At 37.2% G+C, this 7,089-nt stretch overlaps 1 pseudogene; it reads right to left on the bottom strand.

The window, feature by feature from the left end:
* Window positions 1-322: 322 nt before the first annotated feature.
* Window positions 323-856, bottom strand: LOC149837318 (secreted RxLR effector protein 161 pseudogene; annotated as a pseudogene).
* Between the last annotated feature and the right edge of the window lie 6,233 nt (window positions 857-7,089).

Genomic DNA, 7,089 nt, shown 5'->3' with positions numbered 1-7,089 from the left:
ACATGGAAGGAAAAAACTCTCTGCTCTCTCTTTTATTTGTTATATCTCACAACTAAGAGTACAGGCCAATATATAGAATTTCCAGTCAATGAAGATAGAAACAAATCAACAAAAAAAAAAGAAAGTTACCTAAGTTAACTATGGTAGATAAGGATGAGGATAAGATAGAGGAGATCTCCTTGATTCAAGGACTCGTATCTCATCCAACTACCAACAATTGCCCCCTCAAGTTGGTTGACCGATATCAATCTGCCCCAACTTGCATAAAATATCATAATGTTTTTCTTTTCACAAGGCTTTAGTAAATATGTCAGCAAGTTGATTATTTTTGAAGTTTTAATGACTCGTGCTTTTCATGGAACATAGGATTAGCTCCAATATAAATGGCAGCTTGATTATCACACCTCAACTTCATAGGTTCATCAACTTTGATTCCCATATCAGATAGGAGGGACTTGGTCCATATGAGCTCACAAGTTCCAAGGGCCATAGAGCGATACTCAACTTCCGCACTTGATCGAGCAACAACATTCTGCTTCTTGCTATGCCAAGATACCAAATTGCCTCCAATGAAAACATAGTAACCAGATGTGGATCTGCGATCATTTGGGTCACCCGCCCAATCAACATTAGTGTACCCAACGATATACAAGCTGTCACTTATTTTCATCAATATTCCCTTGCGAGTAGATCCTTTTAGGTACATGAGAATTCTGTAGATTGCTTCGAGATGTGGCTCTTTAGGTTCATGCATGAATTGACTTATCAGATTAACTGCATATGTTATATCTGGCCGGGTGACTATTAGATAAATAAGACGACCAACAAGTCTTTGGAACTCACCAACGTCATCCATTGGTTCTCAACCTTCATTTCTTAATTTGCTGCTCAAGTCGACAAGAGTGTCTATGGGTTTGGCGCCAAGCATCCCAGTGTCTTTGAGAAGGTCAAGGATGTACTTCCTTTGATAGATTAAGACCCCTTTGCTTGAATGAGCAACTTTTAAGCCTAGGAAATATCTGAGAGTTACCAAGTCTTTGATCTCGAATTTTTGATGAAGTTTCTTTTTAACTTATTCTATTAGAACTTCATTGTTTCTTGTCATGACTATGTCATCAACATATACAAGAATGATAGCAATCTTTGATATCTGAAAGGAAACAAACATGGAATGATCAACAAAACTTCTTTTAAAACCCGTTTTGACCAGAGCCATACTTAACTTGGCAAGCCAGGCTCGAGAAGACTGCTTAAGCCCGTATATAGCCTTTTTTAATTTATAAGCTACCTTCTCATGATTTTGGACATAATAGCTTGGGGGGAGTTTAATATATATTTCTTCCTCAAGATCTCTGTGAAGAAACACATTTTTGACATCAGATTGGTACATTTTCCAATTTTTATTCATGGCTATAGATATCAAGATTCTTATAAAATTCATCTTTGCTACAAGAGCGAAGGTTTCATTATAGTCTATTCTTTCTATTTGAGTGTAGCTTTTTGTGACCAATCTTGCTTTATATCTTTCAACAAAGCTATTGCTATTATACTTGATTTTGTAAATCCACCGACAACCTACCAGTTTTTTTCCTTCAAGTCGTGAGACAATTTGCCAAGTACCATTTTTTTTAAGAGCCTCAGCCATTGTTTTCCTCTACTGTGGGTCAAGGTTGGCTTCTTGGAAAGTGTTGGGTTCATAGTGAGAATAAACACTAAGAGCATAGAAAATGTAGGAAAATGAGAGGCCGTTAAAGGACACATAGTTTTGGATAGGATGAGAAGTGAAAGACTTGGACGAGGATGAAGCCAGATATGTGTAAAAATCGTTCAAGCGTTCAGGTTGTCTTGTAATGAGAGTTGATCTTCTAATAGGAGCAACAATGGCTTCATTATGATTTTGTGCATCAATAAAATCTTGATTTGACTCCATTTGAGTGATAGGAGGTGGGATATGAGACGTCATATGGGTCTCATCAAAGTTTTAAACAATAGGTAGAGTCAATTTCCGTCCCATCTTGATCTCCCCATGTTGATGAACCTCATCAAATGAGATAACAGGTTCATGAAAGAAACACTCTTGCTCAAAGAAATGTACATCTCTTGAAATATAGAATTTGTCTTGTTGAGGATCAAAACATCGGTATCCCTTTTTTGGAGTAGAGTACAAAAAAAACACATTTTACTGACCTAGGCTCTAGTTTGTCTCTATTTTTTGTTTGAAGATGGACAAAAACCTTGCATTCAAAAACACATAAGTGAGAAATAGACATGGGCCTGTCATATATAATTTCAAGAGGCACACGTCCTTCAAGAGATGAACTAGGAATACGATTAGAAAGGTAGCATGTGGTTCCAATGGCCTCAGGCCAGTATTCTTTGGGAACATTTTTTTCAAACATAATGGCCCTGACAATATTAAGTAATTGTCAAATTTTTCTCTTGGAAACTCCATTTTGTTGTGGGGTCCTAGCACAAGAGTTTTGAGGTAAGATCCCATGGATGGCAAAATATTCTCTCAAGTTCTCGTTAACAAATTCACCCCCATTGTCGGACCTTAAATTTTTGATTTTATTATCAAACTAAGTGAGAACAAGTTGATAAAAATTTTGAAACATTCTTGAAACTTCACCTTTAGTTTTAAGAAAATAAATCTAAGTCACTCTTGAACAATCATCAATAAAGGTAACAAAGTAGTTAAATCCAAAAAGAGATGTTACAGGGGCGGGTCTCCAAACATCAAAGTGAATCAATTGAAAACTAACATTCGATCTACTATGAGAATTAGAAAAAGGCAGAAGTGTCGCTTTAGCATATTCATAAGCATCACACGCATCTGGAACATACAATAAGTGTGAAAATAGCTTCTTTTGAATCTTTTGTGAGGGACAACCTAATCTTGTATGCCACAACATGCTTAACTCTTGAGAGTTGTAGGCAACAAGAGATTTAGCACTTTCATCTAAAAAATATAGACCATTGTGCCAATGTCCTCTACCAATCACTTTCAGAGTCTTTTGATCCTGAAAAATCACATTGTCAGCTAAGAAAATAACTAAGTAGTCATGGATTTTGGTAATGCAGCTAATGGATAATAAGCTAGTGGGAAAACTGGGAATATAGAGAACTCTTGAGTTAACACATTTATCAAGAAAGCGAGTAGTACCAATTTCCTTTACCGAACTCTGCTGCCATTAGCAATGCAAAGCAATTTTTCCTTGGACAACTGAATATCATAAAGTTGAGATGCTCGGTCGATCATATGATCAGAAGCTCCGGTGTCCACAATCCATTTTTTTTGACAAAGACATGGAATTAAGACATAAAATATTACCTCATGCAGCTTCTTGAGGCGAGATGGTTGATTCATGAGATTCAAGATGAGTTTTATTTAGTTATTGCAGGACGTTGGTGAGATCAGTGATGGAGATGAGATTCACCATGTAGGAATCTTTAGGTCTTTTTTTTACCGTCTGCCATGCAGCTCCCAACATCGATCTTTGGTATGACTAGTTTTCTTACAATAGGTGCACCTAAATTTCGACCTTCTTGAGACATCCCTCTGGTCAGAACCAGCAGTAATGGTGAGAGCAGCACTAGCTTTAAAAGCCATTTTCTCAACAATGAATTCCATTGCTTGCAAGGCATGATTCATGACTTTTCTTTTGTTTTCCTCTCATTGTATGCTAAGACTAGCTCTCCCTTTGAATGAACTCAGTCGTGAATCATTAGATTCGAGTAGCGATATGAATTCCATTTTCTCCTTCTAGAGTGAATCATCGAGCTCAATAAAAGGGCCAACAGGATAGAGTCAGACCATAACAGTATAAAGGGAGAAGAACATCTACATGAATTGTTATCCCACGGCCCTAAGTAAGCCCTAAAAACCTTAACTTTATAAATAGCTCTTTGAAAAACCAAAAAAACAAAAAAACTCCAAAAAATGAAAAAGTTTTCAAAATCCCAAAAAATCAAAGTATTACAAAAATCCAAAAACTGAAAAAAGCTAAGAAAATTCTAAAAAGTTTCCTTCTCCGGGTCTCAACTATCATCTTTGTTGCAGAAACACACTATTCCTGTTGACAAGATCAAGGAAGCCTTTATCAAACTCCCTGTTTTTGTTTTCTCAAACCTATCTAATGATGCATTTTTATCGAGATCATGTGGGGACAAATCAAAGGATTATGGATCCAACCATAAGGATAAGGGTGAGGACATCACAAAGTCACCCATGTTTAAACCCCTCTTTGAAAGACAAAAAAACCCTTCCCCATTAGCTGAACACTAACCTTGAGGTAAACCTAGGAACTCCTGATAACCCTAGGATGATCAAAATAGTGAAATGCCTGGCAGAAGAAGAAAAGGAGATGATACAATTCTTGAGGCAACATACTAATGTATTTTTCTGGACCTTTGAGGACATGCTTAGGTTAGATTCTGACCTAATGGAATATCATCTTATTCTACATGATGATGCAAAACCCATCAAGCAAAAACTGAGAAAAATCAATCAGAGGGTAGAACCGCAAGTCAAGCAAAGCCAAGAGGATATGCTCAAGGTAATATCCATTTGTCCCATTAACTACCCAGAATGGTTATCAAACATAGTTGTTGTTATGAAAGCCAATGAAAAGGTTAAGGTGTGTATAGATTTTAGACCTGAACTGAGTCACTCCCAAAGATGACTTCTCACTGCCCAATATCGACCTCATAGTTGATAGCACTTCAGACTATGAAATGTTCTTTCATGGATGAGTACTCTGGATATAACTAGATCTAGTTAGCCACAACAGATCAGCCCAAGACAACATTCACCACTCCTTGGGGTACTTTCTATTACACAATCATGCCCTTTGAATTGAAAAATGTTGGGGCAACATACCAAAGGGTCATGGTCATCCTTTTTCATGATCAAGTCCATAATTGCTTAGAGGTATATGTTGATGATATCTTGGTAAAATCCAGAACCCGAAAAAATCATTTTGAGTCATTAGCCATGATTTTTGAGCATCTTTGAAAGTACAAACCTAGGATGAACCCCCAAAAATATGTCTTTTGAGTCGAGTGAGGTAAACTCCTAGGATTCATTGTTAGTAAGAAAGGTATAAAAGTTGACCCGACCAAGGTTAAAGCCATCATTGACATGCCTCCCTATAGAACTTCAAACAACTTAGGAGTCTTCGAGAGAAGGTTCATATCGAACTTAGCCACCCGTTGTGAACCCTTCAACAAGCTCCTTAAGAAAGGTGTTGAGTTTGTCTGGAACCGAGAATGTCAAGAATCTTTTGACCGTCAGAAGCAATACCATCTCAACCCTCTTGTCCTTAGGCCCCTGTATGCAAACCTCTATTGTTATATCTATCCATGTGTTGGTCCAATATGAAGATGATGAGAAGACAAAATATACCATTTATTATTTGAGTAAAACTTTATTGAATTATAAAAAGTGATATATGAGATTGGAAAAAACATGCTTAGCTTTGGTTTGACCAGCTCAAAAACTTTGACATTACATGCTAGCATGCAAGCTGAAAGTGATTTCTAAACTGGATTTGATTAGGTATCAATTTGATAAATCCATTCTCACAAGAAGAAATGCTAGATGGTAAGTTCTCTTGATGAAATTTGATCTGAAGCATATATCCCAAAAATCCATAAAAGGCCAGGCAATAGCAGACCACCTAGCTGACTTACCCCTAGATGAAAAGATGGGTGTGCCACATGAGATTATCCTTAACTTAGAAAAAGAACCACAATCTTAGAAGATGTACTTTGATGGATCCAAGAATATCTGAGGAGTAGGTGTTGGATTTGTGTTGGTCACTCTCAAGAAAATTGAAATACCCTATTCTTTAATATTATAATTCTCATGCACCAACAACATGGTGAAATATGAAGACTTAATTTAGGAGATGAAAGTCTTGCTAGAACTCAGAGTTAAGGAGATAGATATCATAGGAGATTCCCTATTGGTCATCAACCAAAGTTAACAAGAAGTGACAAACCAAGCAAGAAAGGTTAATACCATATAATAGTCTAGCACAGAGTCTCTCCAAAAACTTTGATATGCATACCTTCTCCCACTCAAGTAGGGATGACAATCAGTTTGTTGATAGTCTAGACAGTCTAGCCTCAAATATCTCAATCATCCTAGACCTGCTAGAAAGAACTATCACCGTAGAGAAACTTTGGCAACCCACATTTGAAGCCAAATAGAATCCCATAGGGCAGGTCAACCTGACTGAACCTAAGGTAGAACCCTGGTATTATGATATCAAGAACTTCTTTGAAAATGATGAATATTTTGAGAATACAACTCTCGTATACAAGAAAACCCTTAGGAGTTTGGCATCCTAGTTTGTCATCATAGGAGGGGTCTTGTATAAAAGGCGGTTCTCCCATGAGCTCTTGAGGTGTATCGATAGAGAAGAAATTCAACCAATCCTTAGTGAGTATCATGAGGACGTATGCGGTGGTTACATCAGTGCTCAAATGATGGCTAAGAGAATTTTGTATGCCGGGTATTATTGGTTGTCCATGAGTCTAGACTATCACCAATATGTCAAGAGGTGTGAAGCATGTCAACGTCATGGACAAGTAATCCACGTACTCTCATCAGCATTGCATTTTGTAGTCTCTCTATGAACATTTTTCATGTGAGCCTTCAATGTTATAGGAGTTATTAACCCATCAACATCCAATGGTTATATGTACAACCTATTAGCCACTGAATACTTCACCAAATGGGTGGAGGCTATTTCCCTAGCCTGTGTCGAAGGTCAATATATAGCCTCATTCATTTGAAAAAACATTGTGTCAAGGTTTGTTATCCCCAAAGACACAATAAAACTCATTTCAAGAACCAAAAAGTGGCAGGCCTTTGTAGAAAGTTAGGAATAACCCAACATTTCTTTGCCTCTTATTACCCATAAGAGAATGGTCAGACAAAGACAACCAAAAAAACCCTTATTAGGATCATAGAAAGAACCATCATTAGGGGTCATGATTGGCATGACAAATTATATGATGCGCTATGGGTATATAGGACGACCATTCAAACTCCTACCAATGTCACTCATTTTGTGTTGGTAT

This window comes from Nuphar pumila, chromosome 5, assembly GCF_984573655.1.
Source record: "Nuphar pumila chromosome 5, dmNupPumi1.hap1.1, whole genome shotgun sequence".
NCBI lineage: Eukaryota > Viridiplantae > Streptophyta > Magnoliopsida > Nymphaeales > Nymphaeaceae > Nuphar > Nuphar pumila.
The sequence above is the reverse complement of the archived record's forward strand: the minus strand, read 5'-3'. Positions and strand labels throughout refer to the sequence as shown.